The following is a 25,562-nucleotide window of genomic DNA, read 5'->3' as shown; positions in this document are numbered from 1 at the left end:
GATCCTCTTGTAGACTTCTGTTTAAGAACTTGTGTATTCTGTGTACTGGTCCACAGTTCATTTCTCCCCTCATGAAGTATATTGTAAGTAATCCACTGCAGTTCAAAACAAACACTTATGTATACAACAACAATACCAGAAGAGAAAATGATATTCTTTACTCCACATTAATGTAGTCTTCAGTATAAAACGTCTGGCAGACAGCAAAGTAAAATTTGATAACAAAAAATAAAATAGTTTCTCCCCGACAACTGCTTCTCTTCTATAGAGGAATTTCTATAACTGTAATGTGTAAAAGGTAGTGGGTAGGAATTAGTATCTCATATAAGCATGTACCCATACTTACAAATTAATTTGCAATGTGAGTTTGAAATCACTCAATCTACATCATTAAGATTTGTTTTGCAAATGGTTTACGCAACATGAAACTAAATAAGTAACCAAATAACTAAATAAATGACAAATATACAGACTGCCCCAAAAATATATCTTTGTGAATTTATGATACGTATGACAATGCATGTAATTTTTATTACATAATCATGGAGCACATTCAGTACATAACTGATGCACAAATAGTTCACCTCCTAATTATTATCTTAATTTGTTGCTTAAATCTAACAAGTATTGTCATAGACATTAAAAATTCACAAGAAAAATTTTCACAGTGTATTGTAAATTTCTTTTAATTTAAGTTATATTTTCTTCTTTTTAGTCTTGTGAGTGTGTGAAATTTCTTAGTGAATTTCAGTCAAAATGTGTGTCTCATTGCGTATTTCTTTCTGTTACCTACTGTACTGTGCTGTACTATACCATACTGTAGGAGTTCGTTATGTATATGACCCAAGTTTCATTGAGCTGTTGCTTAGCAGTGACATATCATGCGAAAGTTATTTTCGTTCTTCAGTTTCGCATACTTGTGTATTATAGGACTTAAATGTCGTAGCATTTTGAAATGCAGCACGAAACACAACGTCGTGTATAACGACAAGTGAAACTGTAGAAAACTGCGGAAACAGCTTATGACGGTGTCTAGTACGCATTCCTTCGTGTGATTGTAAAATCAATTACTAGAAGGAAGTACCGAGCGAAACATATTATGTACATTACCCTCTATATCTAACACTCTCCCCTATAGATAAAGAATCCAGCCAGTGTCCGATCCTGCTAGTGGGTCGATCCAAGGGAAACAATGAATTATAGACGACCGTAAGCATTTTTCCATATTGTAATTTCATTTCTCCAAGAATGGGGCGGTCCGGCATTGATAAAAACGCCACATCACTAAAGGAATCAAGTATGAAGTTCTAAATAAAACAAATGAAATAATTTAAATTTTAAAATATGCTTTGATGAAGGCTTTTCTAAGATTTTTCAAATTACTTAAATGATTTTACACACAGACGTAATGTAATCGTGGATTATATGGGGACACTTTTGGTGTGTGAAAATTAATGTCATATGTATGGGCAGAAATAGGCTCATAAATAAGATGTAAAATTTATGCTTGACACAAAGGAGCAATAAGCATATGAGTAAACACAGGCAGACAAAGGTTAATAAATTTCCCATCTCAAACGCTGTCAACGTTTAAGTCCGGTGGCTTCAGTACCTAATGTAGAGACTAGGCAAAACTAACCGGAACTCCTGGAATGTCAGTTCTCGGCGAGGGTACCGCTACCTCGTGAATTTCAGTAACATACTTTCCGAGGTTGGGACGAAGTAACAGTGGATATGATACGAGCAGCAGGAGAAGTAGGAACCCAGTGGCTATACAGAGTGCTGAGGGTGGTGTGGAAGGAGAACAGAATTCCTGAGGATTGGAAGAAAGGAATTATAGTCCCGATCTTCAAGAAAGGGGATAAAAGGAGATGTGAGAACTACAGAGGAATCACCCTGCTATGCCACTGTGGAAAAATCTATGAAAAGATCCTGGAGAAGAGAATAAGAAGCAGTATTGAAAGCAGACTGCAAGAGGAGCAGTATGGTTTCAGACCGGGAAGATCAACAACGGACCTCATATTTGCGGTAAGGCAACTGCAGGAAAGGCACTATGAGTACGGGAAGGACTTAATCATGGCCTTTTTAGATATTGAGAAGGCGTATGACAGTATCTGTAGGGGCAAGCTCTGGGATGTGCTGAACGCAAAAGGGATAGATGAAGAGATAACACGAAAAGTCAGAAAAATGTATGAGGGAAGTGAGAGTTGTGTGAAAGTGGGGAGGGAATGTACTGCATGGTTCAAGCTGGAAAATGGGCTGCGACAGGGAAGTGCACTTTCGCCTTTATTGTTTATTATTGTTATGGATGAAATCCTGCAGCAAGTGTCAGATGCAATTGGAGATCATAAAATGAAAGCAGTGCTTTTTGCCGATGACCTGATGTTATGGGGAAATTGCGAGAAGGAGGTGCAAGAGCAGTTAGATGCATGGGAGGCAACGGCAGCACAATATGGAATGCATTTCTCTGCAAAGAAAAGTAAAATAATTGTCACAACAAGGAAGACGAATAGGCCAAATGTGGATATAACTTGTGGAGGGGAAAAACTACAAGTGGTAGAGAACTTCAAGTACCTGGGAAGCGTGATTGAAAGTAAGGGGGGAAACGCAATGGAAATAAATGAAAGGTGCAGAAAAGCAGGGCAGTTCTACAAATGCATTAGGGGGCTTATTTGGAGCAAGGAGGTGCCACAGAAATCCAAGGGAATTATATACCGAACCTACTTTGTCCCCATATTGGCATACGGAAGTGAGACATGGGTAATGCACAAAAGCGACAAAAGTAGAATACAGGCTAGCGAAATGAAGTTCCAGAGGAGCAGGTTGGGTGTAACAAGACGAGACAGATTGCGAAATGAGTATGTGAGGGAAAGACTAAAGGAGGAACCAGTACAGGACAGGATAGAAAAATCAAGACTGCAGTGGTATGGACACATGAAGAGAATGGATGAGGGAAGAATTCCTAAGAGGATGTTTGATCTGCAACTGGAGGGGAAGAGGCCCAGAGGAAGACCAAGAGATAGATGGGTGAAGGGAGTGAAGGAATGTGTGACGAGAAGAGGAGAGAACTGGACGAAGGTGGAAGAGGGGGAATGGTGGAAAGACAGAACACGATGGAGAGGCTTGTGTTCCCGACAGACCCAGCCAGTGGCTGGAAACTGTCCAAGATGATGATGATGATGACTTTCCGAGTCGTGAGACGGACTGCCGCTACACATCTTGATGTAATGGTTATCCAGGTAAGTTCTCCGCTCAAATATTTCTAGTGGCCAAGAAGAACAAAATCTATGATTTCGACGAGACGTTAAAACATTTCACATGTTTCCTCATTCGGACCGAACACTGACTCATTTCCTTGCTAGATCGCTCATTCTAATGTGACACCTAGTGGACGTCAGGTTTCTTAGACTAAATCCTGGTAACTCGCTTGTTCCCTGGTGCCGCCCTGACGAATAAACATTCCAACACTTCCTTTCTGCTGCCAAGGCTGGTTAGGTGACAGTAACGCAAAAAACAAAAGCGTGGTGGGTTTCAGTTTAATGTCATTACTTTTGTGTGTATGTGTGAATGTTTATTATCTGCATGCGTTGTGTGTGTTTTGGTTAGGCACTGTTCATATTTTCATGTCTGATAATATCATTATCCTGTTACTGGCATTCATGTCAAGTTCACTGCTATACACACACTCTTTTGTAGTGTTTGTGAACAAATGCTGAAGGCGGTGGCTCTCTCTCTGAAAATAAAATTTATTTCGTTATCACGTTCAATACTGATTTATGATCAGTGCCATCATTGCCAACGTCGACTTTTAGAATCACCTAAATCTTTATTTCACGTAGCCATTCTATTGATCAGTACTAGTATTTATATCGAAATAAGATACAGCGAGTCAGTTTCCACACAACCAGTTGATAATTTGTTTTTATGTGTAGCTACATGAGACCACCTGCAATTTTCACGGTGTGCCAGGAGTTCACTTTGTTTCTGTATATGCTTCCAAACACACAAAAAGATAAAAAAAATTAAGCACACTGAAGGGAAACGAAACGAAACTTCACCGATTGAGAGGGTATGTGCTGCTGTTGCAACAATTGCAACATCGAGCTCAATTTTGAAACAAGTTGGCAGTGCGAGTGCATTTATCAGTATGACGTTGATCCTCTCTATCCTCGATGCATACCCTTATTCATTTGAGAAGGCCGGCCGGGGTGGTCGATCGGTTCTAGGCGCTACAGTCTGGAACCGCGCGACCACTACGGTCGCAAGTTCGCATCCTGCCTCGGGCATGGATGTGTGTGGTGTCCTTAGGTTAGTTACGTTTAAGTAATTCTAAGTTCTAGGGGACTGATAACATCAGCTGTTAAATCCCATAGTGCTCAGAGACATTTGAACCATTTTCAACCATTTGAGAAGGAAAAGGGTATCATAAAGTCATTTTATTCTCTCCTCAGGCAAGCTAGCCATCAACTGTAGCAGCTAGTCCTTGATATCCTGAATACTGTCAGTGGGACGGATTTAACGCCTGAACTGTTCACACAAGTTCCTACCTAAGACAAATCTTGGGATCTTGCCGGCCATGGGAGTACAAAAGCAAACTCACATTGCGTAGAGACACGTGTCATGTATATACGAGCTTTGGGCTGTTGGAAAACGGCACCTCGTTACTGTAACATGAGAGATAACATGTGAGGACACAACACTTGAGGACACAGGATGTCCATGACATACCACTGTACCGTTAGAGACCCCTCGCTCACCATCAGCCGCGAGCTGAAGTCACGCACGGTGGCTTTCCACAGGTTGACTCAGAGACTTACGCCATTGTGCCTATCCAAAACCTTGCAATAATCGAACCCCTCCTCCTGTCGCCGCCATATTGGTGGGCGACGTTCATCAAATGGAATGGAATGCAGAAACACGAATCATCGGTGAACACTATGTGATGCCGTTCATCAGCTGCCCACGGTTCTCTTTCACGACACCACTCCAAACGCAGCCGTTTGCGTTTTGATGTAAACAGCAGCCTACGCATGGACCATAATTCCACAGTCCAGCTGCCGCACCCCAAATCTGTATATTGAACAATTAGGCCTACCAGGCAAATGGAGACAGACATGAGGCTTGTTTAAAACTCTCTTAGATGGTGATATTAATGTCTCTCATGAGTACACGGCATTTCTATTTCATTAACAGTTTCGGTGACCCGCCCTGCCTGGCATGGTAGCTCGGGGAACGGAATGTGACCGACACCATGCCTTACGCGTTCTGACTATCGGCGCCATTTAGCCTACGTTTTGTTTGCTGTCGAGCCCGATATTCTCAGTCAGTGGCAACACTCTGTAGTGAGCGTTGGACAAGAGGTAGCCCAAGTTGCCAATTTTACCTTCATTTTCGGTCGAGCCTGTAGAATGTGAAGAACATGGTAAATCATAAGAAGAAATTTCATCCTCGCATTCAACTGAAAAAAAAAATGATAATTGTGAGACATGAAGTGGAAAATTCTATAAGAAAATTATGATATCGAATACACGATATTTATGCAAAACATATGGCGAAAAGCGATAATAAAAGGTGAAACAAAATACGAAGGGTATGCATTTTAATCTATATTTGTTACAAATTTACGGTGAACAGGAAATAATATCCGCTTACGTCCACGTCTGTTTCGAGGCATCGCTATAAAAATAAAATTTGTGTGTAATCACGGTGAATATAATTATTTTATAGATAAAACACTATAAATTGAAAGCAAATGCACTTACGTGCACACGTTTCACCACAGAACGCTACGAAGTTAACCAACTGCTACATCTCAACCAAGACTCACTGCAGAGTGCCCGGACGCGGTCTGAGGCAAATGGAAACCCGCACAGTAAACAAAACATAGACTACACACTGCCAATAATCAGAATAAGGTAGGCGTGGCGTCGATCATCTACCGCTTCCCGAGTTTCCACGCCTGGCGAGGCGGAGGCGCCGACAGTGTTGACAGTGATCCTCCAACATCTGACGCTGTTCACGCACTTTATCTTTCCTCCTTCATTTGGTAACAATATTAAACACGAAGAACGCTAATGCGTTCTGGTGGTCGTTCTATTTGTCACACAGAATTCCTACTCTAATCTTTTACATACACGCCGACTATGCCTTCTGGGAGCATCACTTTTTTTGTCAGACAGTGTACACTGATGTGACAAAAGTCATGGAGCAACATCTAATATAATGTCGAGCCTCCTCTTCCCCAGACAAGTGTGACATGGACTCAATAAGTCGTTGGAAGTCCCCTGTGGAAATATTGAGCCATGCTGCCCTTATAGTTGCCCACAATTGGGTTAAAAAAATGGTTCAAATGGCTCTAATCGCTATGGGACCTAACATCTGAGGTCATCAGTCCCCTAGAACTCAGAACTACTTAAAGATAACTAACCTAACGACATCTCAGACATTCATGCCCGAGGCAGGATTCGAACCTGCGATCGTAGCGGTCGCGCGCTTCCAGACTGAAGCACCGGCCACATAGGCCGGCCCATAATGGGAAAAATCTTGCCAGTGCAGGTTTATGTGGTAGAGTAGACTTCTCTTTTATGTTCCATAAACGTCGGGCGATCGGGATGGCCAAATCATTCGCTCGAATTGTCCACAATATTCTTCAACCCAGTTGCGATCAATTGTGGCCCGGTGACATGGCGCATTGAGATTTATAAAAATTGCTCTCTGTTTCTTAACATGAAGTCGTTGAATGCCTGAAATGGTCTCCAAGTAGCCGAACATCGGTTCAGTTGGATCAGAGGACCCAGTACATTCCATGTAAACACAGTCTACACCATTACGGAGTCACGATCAGTTTGCACATGAATTGGCAACTGCACTCCACGGCTTCGTGTGGTCTGCGCCACACTCGATCACTACTGTCAGCTCTGTCAACCGAAATCGGGATTCATCTGACCAGGCCTAGGTTGAACTGTCGTCTAGTTTTCAACTGATGTGGTACGGAGCCCAGGAGAGGCGCTGCAGGCAATATCGTGCTCTTAGCAAAGGCACTCGCGTCCTTCATTTGCTACCATAGCCCATTAATGCCAGATTTCCCTGCATTGTTCTAACAGAGACTTCGTCGTAGTCTCCCATTAATTTCTGCTTTATTTGAATCAGTGTTGGTTGTATTTTAGCACTGACAATTCTACACAAACGTGGCCGCTCCCTCTCGTTAGGTGAAGGCCGTCGGCAATTGCGTGATTAGAGATAACACTTGAAATTTGGTATTACACTCCTGGAAATGGAAAAAAGAACACATTGACACCGGTGTGTCAGACCTACCATACTTGCTCCGGACACTGCGAGAAGGCTGTACAAGCAATGATCACACGCACGGCACAGCGGACACACCAGGAACCGCGGTGTTGGCCGTCGAATGGCGCTGGCTGCGCAGCATTTGTGCACCGCCGCCGTCAGTGTCAGCCAGTTTGCCGTGGCATACGGAGCTCCATCGCAGTCTTTAACACTGGTAGCATGCCGCGACAGCGTGGACGTGAACCGTATGTGCAGTTGACGGACTTTGAGCGAGGGCGTATAGTGGGCATGCGGGAGGCCGGGTGGACGTACCGCCGAATTGCTCAACACGTGGGGCGTGAGGTCTCCACAGTACATCGATGTTGTCGCCAGTGGTCGGCGGAAGGTGCACGTGCCCGTCGACCTGGGACCGGACCGCAGCGACGCACGGATGCACGCCAAGACCATAGGATCCTACGCAGTGCCGTAGGGGACCGCACCGCCACTTCCCAGCAAATTAGGGACACTGTTGCTCCTGGGGTATCGGCGAGGACCAATCGCAACCGTCTCCATGAAGCTGGGCTACGGTCCCACACACCGTTAGGCCGTCTTCCGCTCACGCCCCAACATCGTGCAGCCCGCCTCCAGTGGTGTCGCGACAGGCGTGAATGGAGGGACGAATGGAGACGTGTCGTCTTCAGCGATGAGAGTCGCTTCTGCCTTGGTGCCAATGATGGTCGTATGCGTGTTTGGCGCCGTGCAGGTGAGCGCCACAATCAGGACTGCATACGACCGAGGCACACAGGGCCAACACCCGGCATCATGGTGTGGGGAGCGATCTCCTACACTGGACGTACACCACTGGTGATCGTCGAGGGGACACTAAATAGTGCACGGTACATCCAAACCCATCGTTCTACCATTCCTAGACCGGCAAGGGAACTTGCTGTTCCAACAGGACAATGCACGCCCGCATGTATCTCGTGCCACCCAACGTGCTCTAGAAGGTGTAAGTCAACTACCCTGGCCAGCAAGATCTCCGGATCTGTCCCCCATTGAGCATGTTTGGGACTGGATGAAGCGTCATCTCACGCGGTCTGCACGTCCAGCACGAACGCTGGTCCAACTGAGGCGCCAGGTGGAAATGGCATGGCAAGCCGTTCCACAGGACTACATCCAGCATCTCTACGATCGTCTCCATGGGAGAATAGCAGCCTGCATTGCTGCGAAATTATATCACTTATGACCTTCTGTCCCATTGGATATTTGAAAATGTATGCTTAGGTCGTCAAAGCAGTAAACAAAGACTTCCTCCGTGCTACAGATATGATCCTCACAGTGCTGTACAAAATTAAAATTTGAAAATATAGTAGCATGGTAGAAAAATAATCGATAAAATAGCCATTTACTGGAGATTGATTAATAAAGCTGCGCAAGCTAACTTCCTGGCAAACATCAATGTCCATAATCTGCAAACACCTGCAAACACTAGATGGCCAAGTATAGGGACTGGGAAATCGATATAAAAACATATGTAAACGGAAGTATGTACACATCATCACTATGGTAATATCGGACACCCACGTTGTCCAAGAATTTACTGTGAAGAGTCTGAAGGACCTAGACCCATAACTTGTAACGCAATAGACAGAATCTAATTTCGAATACTGCACGATACAACTATGTATGTATTCATTGTATTAGACGGAAAATGAATTAATTGTATCTTTACCCACTTTTGTAAAACCAGTGATTGTTTCTCAGATGAATACTTGCTACCGTCTGAAGTTTTGATTTAATGATTAAAAGTACAATTGAAACACATAAAATGAGATGATATGATTATGAGTTCATATACAAATGTCAGAAAAAAGTAAGCATAAGTAATTACATCCATATTTAAGACTTTATAAATTTAACTACTATGGACACTTAAGACAAGAGTTGTTATATGAAAAAATGCAAACTTATTGATTTTCACTACAATAATTTTAAATTTATTTTATTGTGGACCCGTTAGAGCATTTAGATGTTGTCTTAATTACTGTGCGTAATTATAACTAAGTCGAAATATTTTTCTCAATAATGCCTGTACTGGTTCACATAGGTAAAAATATGGTAAGGTATTGGGGACTGCACCAGCAAAACCTGTGCAGTGCGTGGCGCTATGAGGGAAGCTGAACACCAATAAAGTACACATATGTGTTGGATGACAGGTAGAAAGTTGATCATATGAGCATGTACACTTCTTAGTGGTGCACGAGCTTTTATTTAAAGATTATCCAACCACAAGTTGAAACCAGAATTTCATGGAACCCAATAGGGCACAATTTAGGACTTATTTTATTACAACAAGCAGATACCAACATCTAATATTCTGAGCAACTGGACTTACTCGTTGTTGATTTTGTTGTTGTGGTCTTCAGTCCTGAGACTGGTTTGATGCAGCTCTCTGTGCTACTCTATCCTGTGCAAGCTTCATCATCTCCCAGTACTAACTACAACCTACATTCTTCTGAATCTGCTTAGTGTATTCATCTCTTGGTCTCCCTCTACGATTTTTACCCTCCACGCTGCCCTCCAATGCTGAATTTGTGATCCCTTGTTGCCTCAGAACATGTATTACCAACCGGTCCCTCCCTTTAGTCAAGTTGTGCCACAAACTTCACTTCTCCCCAATTCTATTCAATACCTCCTCATTAGTTATGTGATCTACCCATCTAATCTTCAGCATTATTCTGTAGCACCACATTTCTAAAGCTTCTACTCTCGTCTTGTCCAAACTAATTATCGCCCATGTTTCTCTTCCATACATGGCTACACTCCAACAAATACTTCCAGAAACGACTTTCTGACACTTAAAGCTATACTCGATGTTAACAAATTTCTCTTCTGCAGAAACGCTTTCCTGCCATTGCCAGTGTACATTTTATATCCTCTCTACTTCGACCATCATCAGTTATTTTGCTCCCCACATAGCAAAACTCCTTTACTATTTTAAGTGTCTCATTTCCTAATCTAATTCCCTCAGCATCAACCGACTAAATTCGACAACATTCCATTATCCTCGTTTTGCTTCAGTTGATGTTCATCTTATATCCTCCTTTCAAGACACTGTCCATTCCGTTCAACTGCTCTTCCAAGTCCTTTGCTGTCTCTGACAGAATTACAATGTCATCGGCGAACCTCAAAGATTTTATTTCTTCTCCATGGATTTTAATACCTACTCCGAATTTTTCTTTTGTTTCCTTTACTGCTTGCTCAATACTAACACTGAATAACATCGGGGAGAGGCTACAACCCTGTCTCACTCCCTTCCCAACGGCTGCTTCCCTTTCATGCCCCTCGACTCTTATAACTGCCATCTACTTTCTGTAGAAATCGTAAATAACCTTTCGCTCCCTGTATTTTACCCCTGCTACATCTAGAATTTTAAGGAAAGTATTCCAGTCAATACTGTCAAAAGCTTTCTCTAAGTCTACAAATGATAGAAACGTAGGTTTGCCTTTTGTTAATCTATTTTCTAAGATACGTCGTAGGTCCAGTATTAACTCACTTGTTCCAACATTTCTATGGAATCCAAACTGATCTTCCCCCAGGTCGGCTTCCACCAGTTTTTCCATTCGTCTGTAAAGAATTCTCGTTAGTATTTTGCAGTTGAGACTTATTAAACTGATAGTTCGGTAATTTTCACATCTGTCAGCACCTACTTTCTATGGGATTGGAATTATCGTATTGTTCTTGAAGTCTGAGGGTATTTCGCCTGTCTCATACATCTTGCTTACCAGATGGTAAAGTTTTGTCAGGACTGGCTTTTCCAAGGCCGTCAGTAGTTCCAGTGGAATGCTGTCTACTCTTGGGGCCTTGTTTCGACTCAGGTCTTTCAGTGCTCTGTCGAACTCTTCCCGCAGTATTGTATCTCCTATTTCATCTTCCATTACTTACTGTTCCATTACCATAATATTGTCCACAAGTACATCGCCCTCTGCACACTCCTTCCACTTATCTGCTTTCCCTTCTTTGCTTAGAACTGGTTTTTCATCTGAGCTCTTGATATTCATACAAGTGGCTCTCTTATCTCCAAAGGTCTCTTTAATTTTCCTGTAGACAGTATCTATCTAGCCCCTAATGAGACAAGTCTCTACATCCTTACATTTGTCCTGTAGCCATCCCCGCTTAGCCATTTTGCACTTCCTGTCGATCTTATTTTTGAGACGTTTGTCCTCCTGTTTGCCTGCTTCATTTACTGCGTTTTTATATTTTCTTCTTTCATCAATTAAATTCAATATTTATTCTGTTACCCAAGGATTTCTACTAGCCCTCGTCTTTTTATCTACTTGATCCTCTGCTGCCTTCACTACTTCATCCCTGAGAGCTACCCATTCTTCTTCTACTGTATTTCTTTCCTCCATTCCTATCAATCGTTCCCTAATGCTCTCCCTGAATCTCCCTACAACATCTGGTTCTTTCAGTTTATCCAGGTCCCATCTCCTCAAATTCCCACCATTTTGCAGTTTCTTCGGTTTTAATCTACAGTTCATAACCAGTAGAATGTGGTCAGAGTTCACATCTGCCCCTGGAAATGTCTTACAGTTTAAAACCTGGTTCCTAAATCTTTGTCTTACCATTATATAATCTATCTGAAACCTTCTAGTATCTCCAGGGTTCTTCCTGTATACAACCTTCTTTCATGATTCTTGAACCAAGTGTTAGCTATGATTAAATTATGCTCTGTGCAAAATTCTACCAGTCGGCTTCCTCTTGCATTTCTTAGCTCCCATTCCATATTCACCTACTACGTTTCCTTCTCTTCCTTTTCCAATTGTCGAATTCCAGTCGCCCATGACTATTAAATTTTGGTCTCCCTTCATTACCTGAATAATTTCTTTTATCTCATCATACATTTCATGAACTTCTTCATCATCTGCAGAGCTAGTTGGAATTGAAACTTGCACTACTGTAGCAGGCATGGGCTTCGTGTCTATCTTGGCCACAATAATGCGTTCACTATGCTGTTTGTAGTAGCTTACCCGCACTTCTATTTATTTTATTCATTATTAAACCTACTCCTGCAATACCCCTATTTGATTTTGTATTTATAGCCCTGTGTTCACATGACTAAAAGTCTTGTTCCTCCTGCCACCGAACTTCACCAATTATCACTATATCTAACTCTGACCCATCCATTTCACTTTTTAAATTATCTAACCTGCCTGCCCGATTAAGGGATCTGACATTCCACACTCCGATGCTTTTGATGCAATTGCAATTAAAGTTCTGGAAAAGGATGTGACAATTTGCTTGCTTTCATTTCTTGTCAACGGCAGAAGACAGTCGTGCTATTTGCGCCGAGTAGTTTGTCGTGTTCTTGGAGAACATATTTAATTTAGTGGTATCTAGTTACTTACACGGCTACCATTATATCAATACAACGTAAAACTGAGTGAGGCTATATAATGGTAATATCACGATAATCACGTTGGTAAAACATCAGGGACTTAATAATAGGTACTGAGGGAGATATGTTAGAGAATTCCTACCATCAGAATGAAACTTTCGAATTGCTGATTTATATAGAGAAATTGGTCATTAGATGACCGGTGAAATACCAGTATACAGTTAGAAAAAGGCAATTGCTCTCAAATTTACACTGAAAGAACAAAGACTGTCTGCTGTGGATGGCATACTTAATAAACCGAAAATATGATAAGGTGAGTCAGCAATTCCACTAGTTTCAGAATGTCATAATCGTACCCAACGTTGTCTGGGATACGTGTCATTAGAAATCCCAGATTCTTGAAGAGATGCTTACAAGCTGACAGGTTAAATACCACATAGTATTGACACTGATCGTTTTATGGAACCAATACTTTTTAAGTGATAAACCACCCAAGAAATGTTATAAGACGTTGAATTGTGTAAATATGATGCATTCAGAGGTTGCATCTACGGCTCTATCCTACAAATAGGAAACACTTCCCTTTCAGGTGACGAGGAAGCAAGATGGCCACTCAGGATATCACCGCAGAAACAGTAGCAGAAGAGCGGCAGCCGCTGCGCCATTCTAATTTCGAGAGGGCTTCCACATTCAGGAGGTGGCCGCAGTATATTGCAGTTTTTTTCGGTAGGTCTCTTCAAGCTGCCACGCACATGAGCTGGTAATGTATTGATGAAGTTTTATTATTGTTGGCGCTTACCGGCACTGCGTTAATGTATAATTTATACTACGTTAACGTGACTATAGCCAAATGCCAAACCTATATCTGATTGAGATACGGAGATGGCTCTCAGACAGAGCAAATGTTCATGTTCAAATGCAGATCGACAGTTAATTCTAACCTACATCAACCGGAACCCTTTTGCAGTCAATTAACGGTCTCCTTCACATTGACCTCCATACGCGGCACTACCATTAACTAGACAGCGTCGCTAGAAAAGTTATATGATTGACCAACACGGGAGTTGCTAGTTGAGAAAAAACGCGAGTACTTCCCATTAGATGGCACACAAACGTACCGGCTAGATATAATGAAAGTACAGTTACTCATGGAGGTCCAGCGTGGGCTGTAATTATCGCGTGGCACCGAAACTTAGTAGCTATGCTACTGCGTTAGTGACAAACCGATTTACACTGGAAAAAATAGTTCCATTTTCGGCTATCAGGTAGAAATCTGGCACTGCGCTCTGTATGTATGACGGTATGACACACGATGTCATTTGACAACACCCACTGATTAATAATAAAACCAACATTATGCCTTTCTCACTCGTTAGACATTTTCCACTCATGTCTAATTCCTAATGCATTACACGTCTTTCTTGTATTCACAGCGCCAGAGTTTCAAATGGCAGCAAAAATTGTACCTAATATCTTTGTATCGTAAATCGGTTCTGAATGTAGGCGTTAGCATATACAGCAAGTGCCGCTGCCTTACGTTAATTACAGCCCACATTGTGAGTAGCTACACATTACTTATAACCACCTGGTACTTACTGCAGACCATGATGAGCGTGTTTTCTTCGAACACGTCAATATTTCAGCTAACTTTGTTTATTGAATAACTTTTGGCTCTGTCTCTTGACAGACTGCAATGAACTGTAATTACAATATTGTGATAATAGTATCAACCCAAGACTCAGACTTCATTAATATTAAAAACAGCTCAGGAATAAAGAAGTAAAATTTTGTATCGAAGAACAGGGAAAGAATTAGAAAATACCCAAGTAAAAAAAGGAGTAGAAAAGTACAGTTATCTTATTCATGGTGGACGCACAATACTTCGATTCTGGTTGCATCACTGTAAGATTTCTGCGGAACATGGACGTCAAGTAGTGTGTCTCCAGTGCTGCTGCGTACTGAATTTAAGTAGGGGTGATCGGGGCATATTTACGCGGATTTCTTATCGGAACTTTTAAAAAGGTTTCGTTTACATTCGTGTTAAAAATTGTTTAATGGCATTACATGGTTATTAAAGTATAGCTTGGCATGTATATTTTTAACTCAACATTATATTTAAGAGAGCAAATTTTATACAGGCGCAGGTCAAGTGCGTAAACGTGCCTTAGCTATGGGGCAGGTTAGAGTTCTTCGGGGCATGTCACAGAACGCAATAATGACTCACCAAATCACACTACTTAACTGTCCAATTTAAGTTTTGTTGGCAATAAACAGAATTAGAGTCTTACTTACACTAATTAACATGAAAAAAAACTCAACAATTTTACTAGCAGTAAAGAAAAATTTGTCGAACTTCCATTTGTTAGCATAATATGGCCTACGTAGAAGTCTGATTGTTACAACAAGGCCTATTCATTATCATTGCACGAGTTTCTATATACGTATACAAATGTTCCTCCTGTGGAACGATAATTGTCTTGAGCCCAACGTTTACATCTAAGGCAATGGACAAACTCTTGATTTTTCTTATTGGTTGTATCATTTTGATTATTAAATACTAAGACAATTTTATCGTCTTCATCAAACTGCTGCAGGTTATAAGAGAAAGGAAGGAGAACTGGATAGGACGTTCGTTGAGGTGGGACTGCTTCATCTATATCATACTCCGCAAGCCACCTAATGGTGTGTGGCGGAGGGTACTTTCGGTATCACTATCTGATCCCTCCAGCTCTGTTCCACTCACGAATAGTGCGTGGGAACAACAGATAGTGGGGAAAGCAGACACCAGACTCAGATTCATTGGAAGAATACGCAAGATGTATGTGGGGAAGAGTAATATGTGTCTGACTCCTCCTAAAAAGTGTTGTCCCGAAATTTCAGTAGTAAATCTCTCCGTGATGCTTGTAACGTTTGCCAGTGGAGTTTGTTTAGCATATCCGTAATGCTCTCTCGCCACCTAAACGATCCCCTAACGAAATGCGCCGCTCTTCGTTGGATCGTCTCTATCTCTACTAACAGTTCTACCGATAGGAATCCCAGATAGATGAACAATACTCAAAAATCGGGCGAACAAGCGCCTTATAAGCCACTTCTTTCGTGAATGAATTACATTTCCTTAAGATTCTTCCAATGAATCTGAGTCTGGTGTCTGCTTTCCCCACTATCTGTTCTATATGGTCATTCCACTTAAGGTCGCACTCGACAGTTACGCCTAGATATGTTACGGCAGACCCTGCCTCCAGCTGTTTGACATCTGCAGCTGCTTGTCATCAATAGTGTAGCTGTACTGTAGCGGATTTCTTTTCCTATGTATGCGCAATATGTTACACTTATTTACGTTCAGGGTCAACTGTCAGAGTCTGCACCATTCTTCTCTGTAGGTCGTTCTGCAAATTCTTACTATCTTCTGGCGTTGCTACTTTGGTATAGACAACTGCATCATCAGCGAATAGCCTTAAAGACCATCCGACACTTTCTAATATATAGTGAACAGCTACGGTCCTGTCAAACGTTGCTGTGGTATTTCGGGTATTACCTTTAGATCTGTCGATTTAGATCGGTTAACAGCGATATGTTGAGTTCTGCCTGCAAGAAAGTCTTGAATCTAATCGAAGGTCTGTTCCGATACACCGTAAGGTCGTATTTTCTTCATTAAACGGCAATGCGGGACGTCGTCAAATTTCTTACTTAAATCAAGGAACACGGCATCAACCTGAGCGCCGTTGTCTACTGCGCTGTGGATCTCGTGAAGGAACAGAGCGAGCTGAATTTCACAGGATCTCCGTTTGCGGAATCCATGTTTATTTTTATAGAGAAGATATTCATTTCCCAAGAACGTCTTAGTTCTTGAGCATAAAACATGTTCCATAATTCTACAATAGAATGACGTCACCGATATAGATGTATAGTTGTCTGGATCTGCCTTAAGACCTTTCTTAAAAACGGGAAAGACTTGCACTTTTTTCCACTCGTTATATAACTTCCGTTGCTCAAGCGTTCTATGATAGAAGGGTAGCAAGTTCTTTCGCATAGTCCTTATAGAATCTTATAGGTATCTCATCTAGTCCTGAAGCCTTTCAACTTCTAAGCGATTGTAGAATTTGAAGCCATTTTGACTATTTTTCGACTATGCCTGTCTTACGAAATATGTAAAGTTTTTTTTTAATTACTGCTACCAGTAACAAACTTTGTCAACTATTGTATTATTTATTTAACGACATGTTTCGAGGGTTAAACCTCATCTTCAGGCTAAATGGCATTACACAAACAACTTTACAATACTTTCCAATAAGGTCATACTGATATTATATATTCTTTTCGTAAATGCTGTGGTCATATTTGTTCTTCTGGTGTGGAAGCCTCGTTGTGATGTGTTGTGGTGTATCTATTTCCGAGGCTCTCTTGGTCACTGTTCACAAATTGTCACTAATATAGGAATATCTTTCAAATACGATCAGAAACAGAACAGAACTGTTTGTGATCGTATTTCCAAGTTACTGCTATACTAGTGACAATTTGTGAACAGTGACCTAGAGAGCCACGGAAATGGATACACCGCAACACATCACAACGAGGCTTCCACGCCAGAAGAACAAATATGACCACAGCATTTACGAAAAGGCTATGTAATATCAGTATGACCCTACTGTAAAGTTGTTTTTGTAGTGCCATTTAGCCTGAAGATGAGGTTTAACCCTCGAAACATGTCGCTAAATAAATAAGTAATACAATAGTTGACAAAGTTTGTGACTGATAGCGGTAATTGAAAAAAAAAAGCTTTAGATAAGCGATTGTACCTGCTTTTCAGTGCCGGTTATCTCAATATCAGCCATTTCGATGTTTGTGACGACGATTGAAAGGAAGGACAGTGTTGCGATCTTCCGCTGTGAAACAAATGCGGAAGACCGGATTCAGTATTTCGGCCTTCTCTCTGTTATCTTTCGTTTGGGTGCCGGTGTTGTCGCTGAGAGAATGAGTAGATGATTTTGACCCAGTTACTGATTTTACATACCAAAATCTCTTAGGGTTTTTACTCAGGTCGGTTGACAATGTCTTACTTTCAGAATCGTTGTACGCTTCTCTCATTGCTCTCCTTACGCTCATTTTCGCTTCGTTCAGCCTTTGTTTGTCAGCTAGGTTTTTACTTCTCTTGAATCTGAGATGAAGTGCTCTTTGTTTACGTAGCGCTTTTCTAACACGACTATTAAACCACGGTGGATCTTTCCCATCTCTTAAAATCTTACTCGGAACGTACTTGTCTAGGGTGTATTGAACGAGCCCTTTTAATTTTTTCTATTTATTCTCCACATCTTCGTCCTCATCGCCGAGTATTTGATGCTGACTGCTAACATATTCTGAAGTTTGTATCCTGTCACCCTTGCTGCAAAAATATATCTTCCTACCTTTCTTAACATTCGTTGTAGGATCCGTAGTCATAGATGCTGTCACAGCCTTATGATCACTGATACCTTCTTCTACTTTAACTGATTCAATAAGTTCAGGTCTGTTTACTGCCATGAGGTCAAGACGTTACCCTCATGAGTTGGTTCTCTAACTACCTGCACAAGGTAATTTTCGGACAAGACATTGTCATGGTACTTGAATTACGTAACCATTAGCGCACCTCACCTCAATCCCTCGATATCAGCAATAGTCTACTGTGTTTCTGTAAAATACACTCCTGGAAATGGAAAAAAGAACACATTGACACCGGTGTGTCAGACCCACCATACTTGCTCCGGACACTGCGAGAGGGCTGTACAAGCAATGATCACACGCACGGCACAGCGGACACACCAGGAACCGCGGTGTTGGCCGTCGAATGGCGCTAGCTGCGCAGCATTTGTGCACCGCCGCCGTCAGTGTCGGCCAGTTTGCCGTGGCATACGGAGCTCCATCGCAGTCTTTAACACTGGTAGCATGCCGCGACAGCGTGGACGTGAACCGTATGTGCAGTTGACGGACTTTGAGCGAGGGCGTATAGTGGGCATGCGGGAGGCCGGGTGGACGTACCGCCGAATTGCTCAACACGTGGGGCGTGAGGTCTCCACAGTACATCGATGTTGTCGCCAGTGGTCGGCGGAAGGTGCACGTGCCCGTCGACCTGGGACCGGACCGCAGCGACGCACGGATGCACGCCAAGACCGTAGGATCCTACGCAGTGCCGTAAGGGACCACACCACCACTTCCCAGCAAATTAGGGACACTGTTGCTCCTGGGGTATCGGCGAGGACCATTCGCAACCGTCTCCATGAAGCTGGGCTACGGTCCCGCACACCGTTAGGCCGTCTTCCGCTCACGCCCCAACATCGTGCAGCCCGCCTCCAGTGGTGAATGGAGGGACGAATGGAGGGACGAATGGAGACGTGTCGTCTTCAGCGATGAGAGTCGCTTCTGCCTTGGTGCCAATGATGGTCGTATGCGTGTTTGGCGCCGTGCAGGTGGGCGCCACAATCAGGACTGCATACGACCGAGGCACACAGGGCCAACACCCGGCACCATGGTGTGGGGAGCGATCTCCTACACTGGCCGTACACCACTGGTGATCGTCGAGGGGACACTGAATAGTGCACGGTACATCCAAACCGTCATCGAACCCATCGTTCTACCATTCCTAGACCGGCAAGGGAACTTGCTGTTCCAACAGGACAATGCACGTCCGCATGTATCCCGTGCCACCCAACGTGCTCTAGAAGGTGTAAGTCAACTACCCTGGGCAGCAAGATCTCCGGATCTGTCCCCCATTGAGCATGTTTGGGACTGGATGAAGCGTCGTCTCACGCGGTCTGCACGTCCAGCACGAACGCTGGTCCAACTGAGGCGCCAGGTGGAAATGGCATGGCATGCCGTTCCACAGGACTACATCCAGCATCTCTACGATCGTCTCCATGGGAGAATAACAGCCTGCATTGCTGCGAAAGGTGGATGTACACTGTACTAGTGCCGACATTGTGCATGCTCTGTTGCCTGTGTCTATGTGCCTGTGGTTCTGTCAGTGTGATCATGTGATGTATCTGACCCCAGGAATGTGTCGATAAAGTTTCTCCTTCCTGGGACAATGAATTCACGGTGTTCTTATTTCAATTTCCAGGAGTGTAGTTAACTTATTTCTGTGACAACATTCAGATTTGATTTCATTAATGTAGAGGTACTTTGATACATCGATATGTTTATATTGCAATGATATTATTCTTATGTGTATTCTTTCATTTGTCACTATGATCTTTGACGTACTTGTAACTCTGATTTTTGGGCGGGTAAGCGGTTATTAGAGAGTCAAGTCTTGGTCGTCATGTCGAAAAGACGCAAATTGTAGTCAGTTTATGAAATGTGAACTTTAACAGTGAGGAAGATACTTTCAAGTATGTTTTATATTGTGAAGTGATATTGCAACAAAAGTAATAAAAAAGAAGTGTAACTTAAATTCAGAGTGATGATCACTTTTTTACATCACCATTGTCCTAACTTGTAAAAGTTTAATCTTCAAGAATGATTTATGAAACACATTTATAAAACTTTTCAATATCGCAGAATAACACCTAGGCCTCTTTGTATCCGAGCTTGGAATCATCTCTACCTAGAATTTCGAAGATTGAGCCATGAGGTCACAATGTGACCAGCGTGGGGAACAGGAAAAGATGAGTGCCTAGTTTATCCATTATTTCAAGAAATGACTTTACTAACTGTGCTCTAATGACACCTGCCACATAATATAACTTTGTTGTTGCCAGAAAATGCAATATTTAGCAGCGTGAGCTACACTACAATCATAATTAATTTCTGACGTTTGTTGTGGTAGGGTTGTTAGAACATCAAGAAAAATGCCACACGATTCCCTGTCTGACACCAGTTTTGATGACAGAACACTCCTAATCTATACCTGGCAAGTTGAAGTCATTTCCTATTATAACGGCATGATGAGGAAAATTAATAATGATATTCTGCAAGCTCTTTCTGAAGCGCTCTAGAACTACAGATCCGGACCCAGGTGGTCCATAACACCTCATTTTTGACCGTTCTTTGATATTCAGTTTTACCCAGATTAATTCATGTTCGGAAGCGATGATAATCTCGTTGGATTTCATCGAATTTTTTAATGCAATAAACACGTCGCCACCATTGGCATCTAAACTATCATTAAGATAAACATTCCAATCTGAACTTAGGATATCGTTGTCATTGACGTCTGCTCTCAACCAGATTTCTGTTACCAATACAATCCGTGCATTATAACCTTCAGTAAGCGATACTAGTTCTGGGACCTATCCTTGGATGTTACTGCTGCTTACTAAAATCGTAGTAACCTTTTCTATCTCTGATCTGCGAGGATCAATATTCTCTGCGATCTCTGTGGCTGATTTAACAAGCAGATCGTCTTTGCTCCCAAGGGAGGGGTTCCCTATACTAAAAAGGCCCCATGTGCAAGCCATACGTACTCTGCTACCCTAGTATACGCTTCCTGCGTGTAGTGCACGCTTGACGTATTAATAAGGGGAACCCTAGAATTCTGCACCCGATAGCGGAGGTCGAGAAATTCGCATCCGATACCGTCGCAGCGCCGTCTGAGCCTCTAGTTTAGACCTTCCACTCTTCTCCAAACGCGAGGACTGCGATCAACCCTGGGTACGATGCTACAAATAGACAGCTTAGCCTGCACCCTGGGTGCGTTGCTACTTGCCTTCACCAAATCAACCAGCCGCCGAAAGGGGCAGCGGACGGCCTCGGAACCCAAGAGGCAGCCATCATTCGTGCCGACATGTGCCATTACGTGCAGCTGATTGCACCCAGTGCGCTCGATAGCCGCCGGCAGGGCCTCCTCCACATTACGGATGAGACCTCCCGGCAAACATACCGAATGCATACTGGAATTCTTTCCCACCTTGCCTGATATCTCCCTGAGGAGCTCCATCACCCGCCCGACAAAGGAGCTCCCAATGACAAGCAAGCCGGCCGGGGTGACCGAACGGTTCTAGGCGCTACAGTCTGGAACCACGCGACCACTACGGTCACAGGTTCGAATCCTGCTTCGAGCGTGGGTGTGTGTGATGTCCTTAGGTTAGTTAGATTTAAGTAGTTCTAAGTTCTAGGGGACTGATAACCTCAGATGTTAAGTCCCATAGTGCTCAGAGCCATTCAAACCATTTGACAAGCATGCCCACCCTCTGTACTTGTCCGGACTGGGCAGGCAAATCGACCACTGGTCCAACAATAGAGGCATCCCGTGTTTGCTAACAGGTGATTTGGAAGGACTAGTTTGTGAGAGGAAATTGAGAGAAAGAAGGAGATAAACATGCTGGACGACATGAAGGGAAGTGGAAATTAGGCGGACCTGAAGAGGAAGGCAGAAGATAGGACAGCGTGAAGAGTTGCCATGCGAAAACAATGATTTGGGCAGAAGACTAATGATGACATCAGAGGTAGGCTACCCACATTTTTCCTTGTTCTTACTTTTAGCAGTTTCTTGCCCTTATCAGTCCTTGCTCACATAGAATTAATCTTTCTGAATGAAATTTATTGGGTTCAAAAATTTATATAACAGTCTCTACCCTTTATTCTGCCATGCCTTCACTTTTTTAGACTGGGTTTCCACTACTGGTGTCTTAAAGTTTCCTTGAGTGAGGTATCGGTTAGGATGGCAATGCGAAATAGTGCCTAACGTGTCCTTACAGAACTGCATAAATGTGCCCCATCGCCATGTTTGATTTAGTTTCGAAACTACAAGTAGTAACTTTAAGGCTTCAAGTTACACTAACGTACCTTATAAAGTAGACTAATCTTCTGTAAACGAACATATATTTATCTATTCTTAATTCTGAAAGGTATGTTCCATAGGAGCTTCAATTTATTCAACTTGCACAAAAGCACAAATACGTTTATCGCGCTAACACTTTTACTCTACTGGTGCCTTGACGTTTGTGAGAGCCCTCAGAAGATAGCAAGCCTAAGCTTCCATTGTCGGTAGCTCCCTGCAAGAATGGTTCCCAAGAAAAGTGGTCTGCGCGTACGTGCCTCGTGCGTGTCCCCTTCTCCTCTGCCGTACCCAAATCGCCAGAAACTAAAGAAGGAAGAAAGGAAGATTAAACTGCAACCTCCCGTCCATGACGATAGGCGTAGCACAAGCTGGGATTGAGGGAGAACGTGGATGAAAATCGGCCGTGCACTTTCATAGGAACAATCCTAGTGCTCACCTTTAGTGATTTAAGGTAATCACAGAAAAAAATCAGGATAGCTGGTTGGGAATTTGAGCCTCCATCTTTCCGAATGCGAGTCTATTGCCGCACCACATCGCCATGTAACTCGGTTACCGGTGTTACAGGACGCTGCCACAATCTTAGCAGTAAGTAGCACTTAGTACAAAATATGAACATCTGATGAAGAGCCTACTGTACTTTGTAACGCGACGGCTCACCACTTCCACACCAATATCCCGCTAGTAGAGAGAATGTCGAAAATCTTTCCACCAACAAATATGAATATTTCGTTAACTTGAATAGCCGGGTTGAAATGGAGTCGCGGTAATAGTCGACTCATATACGGATTTGTCTTTTCCTACAGTTCTTAAGTTACTCGGAGACTAGTACTGAACATAGTTATCAACGTTCGAAAAACTAATTTTCAAGTAGGATAGGTTTGACCGCTGTAACTTGAACATGTTCACCCTTCTTCGGTCACCCGTGTCGATTTGTCGACCATGTCGATCGACAAAAACGCTAATACAGCACCTTAAGTGTGACTGTCACTTGCATTTTCTGTTCAATCACAATTCAGTTTTCGCATCACTGGAAAACTCTAATAGCGGTACGTATGGGGGATTCTATTACTGAGCATGTGGACGTACTCTCCACATAGTTCTTCCCATATTTTCTACGATGAATTGTCTAACCTTCTAAATCCTACATTGTTGTGGGGAGCAGTGTGTCTGTATGCGTTCTGCACTGACATATTGGTACAGTCTTCAAGAGTATCGTTTTAATGTGGTTACCTGTTCTGATTGGTATTATTCCTTCCCTTTGTGACATATCCCCTTTCCTCCATAAACTAGGAAATCGTCCCCTGGCTGTCTGAATCTTTCCAAGTCAGCCACTAGCCTCATTAAAGCTTTAAAACTCTTTGAAACTAGGGCTATCATCGAACTAAACTGACAACTATTATTCCAAAGATATGCTGCTCAGTTCTTTGAGCGGAAGAAACACGAACAAATACAAAGCACTTACGAGAAACAACAAGACAGGCTAACCGTACCGAAGTAAACAAACGATTAGAAACAGAGCTATAAAGTAACCGTTATTTATTGATGCACTATAGATCCTTGTCCACTTAGCAAAATGACGTTTTCTCGAAGACTGCGTACGCAACCCACGCTTTGAAAATTTACTTAAGCTGTAGGGTGCCCCTATTCTGTCTGCAGTCGAAACGTCGTCCATGAATTCTGTTACTATAGCATTACCTATGTTAAAATAGCTGTATATCTTGAACCCACTTTCACCGAGTACAGATGGAATCTATGCGTCTCCCAGGCGGCTGATCGCTTCCCTGGCCTACGGTCCTTACCCGCTTCTCCAGCTTGGTCTGCGTGAAGTCTTTCAGTCTCTTAGGTGATACGTGTGTGTCTAACCTAATCCCAGTTATCCAATCGTAAATGGGGACCTATAGTTTAACGTTTCTTTCAGTTCTTCACATTATCGAGAGACAAATGGCCACTAAACTACAGGGCCCGACTCTGTTGGATAAGAAACTGCTTTTTGAATCGCAAGTTTCGTAATTTTAAGCAACTATTTTAATCTACATACAATTTCGCGGTGTACCTCCCGTCTTTTGGTTGTATTTTCTGTTAAGGGCCCTTTACACGCTCATATATTAGCTCCGATTTCTTGTACAGATAATGTTTGCACAGGCAAGACGTTTCGTGAGAATGAATCGACTACTGTAAAATGTGTCTGACACCCAAACCTCCAGATGTCAGAGAGTCAGATAGGTACGAAACGCTGTAAGTTAATAGAGTTGATAGAGTATAAACCAAAACACCGATTTAGTTCGTGCTACGTCCTGTCGTAAAGGTAACACCAGAACTACGGAGCACATGGAAAGCGCATGTGTGATCAACTGTTGTGTATATTTAGCGTGGATCAGTTAGTAGAGCGTACGGTCGTCGTTCTCAAGTTCTCTCGTTCATACACCACTGAATGCAATTATTTTTTAACTCTTTACGCGTTAAGTTGTAACATGGAAGAATGTTTTCCTGACATGCAAAAGAACCTTTCAGAGTTTGCAGCAACGTTCTTTTGGCGGTCCTTTTTCGCTTCGTTACTTGAAAATAGCAAACCTATAGAGTTCATTTGTATAGGTAGGTGTGGTGTTCCGTTACACGTGTCCGCAGACATCGCTGACATTATCATAACATTTTTAAGTATCTGTCTTATAAAAAAATCTGATACTTAGTGGCCGGCCGGGATGGCCAAGCGGTTCTAGGCGATACAGCCTGGAACCGCGCGACTGCTACGGTCGCCGGTTCGAATCCTGCCTCGGATATGGATGTGTGTAATGTCATTAGGTTAGTTAGGTTTAAGTAGTTCTAAGATCTAGGGGACTGATGACCTCAGAAGTTAAGTCCCACAGTGCTCAGAGCCTTTTTTGATTCGTAGTGGATCTATTAGATCTGAAACCACACTGGTAGTCTCCTAGATTCTATTCTACATTTGTTCTTAGTGGCCCAGTCGTGACTTATCCTGATACTTTGTATACAATACAGAGTAGTGCAATTTCTTTATAATTCGTACAGCCGGCTTTATCATGTTTTTGATGTACAGGTCAGAGTATTGCTGAATTCCATTGCCCCGGAATATTTTCTTTCCACCTTCTTTCCACCCTAATCTCATGCAAAACACTTATTAGCATTTCT

General features: G+C 42.7%; 1 long non-coding RNA gene across 1 annotated transcript in view; it reads left to right on the top strand.

The window, feature by feature from the left end:
• The window catches only part of LOC126095141 (uncharacterized), a 163,241-nt gene that overhangs the window by 90,097 nt on the left and 47,582 nt on the right, over positions 1–25,562 (top strand). Inside the window, exon 3 of the long non-coding RNA XR_007521912.1 lies at positions 13,254–13,390. This is a non-coding gene — a long non-coding RNA (uncharacterized LOC126095141). The remainder of the gene's footprint in view (positions 1–13,253; positions 13,391–25,562) is intronic.

This window comes from Schistocerca cancellata, chromosome 8 (genome assembly GCF_023864275.1).
Source record: "Schistocerca cancellata isolate TAMUIC-IGC-003103 chromosome 8, iqSchCanc2.1, whole genome shotgun sequence".
Taxonomy (NCBI): domain Eukaryota; kingdom Metazoa; phylum Arthropoda; class Insecta; order Orthoptera; family Acrididae; genus Schistocerca; species Schistocerca cancellata.
Note: the sequence above shows the minus strand (reverse complement) of the source record. Positions and strands in the feature narration are given on the sequence as shown.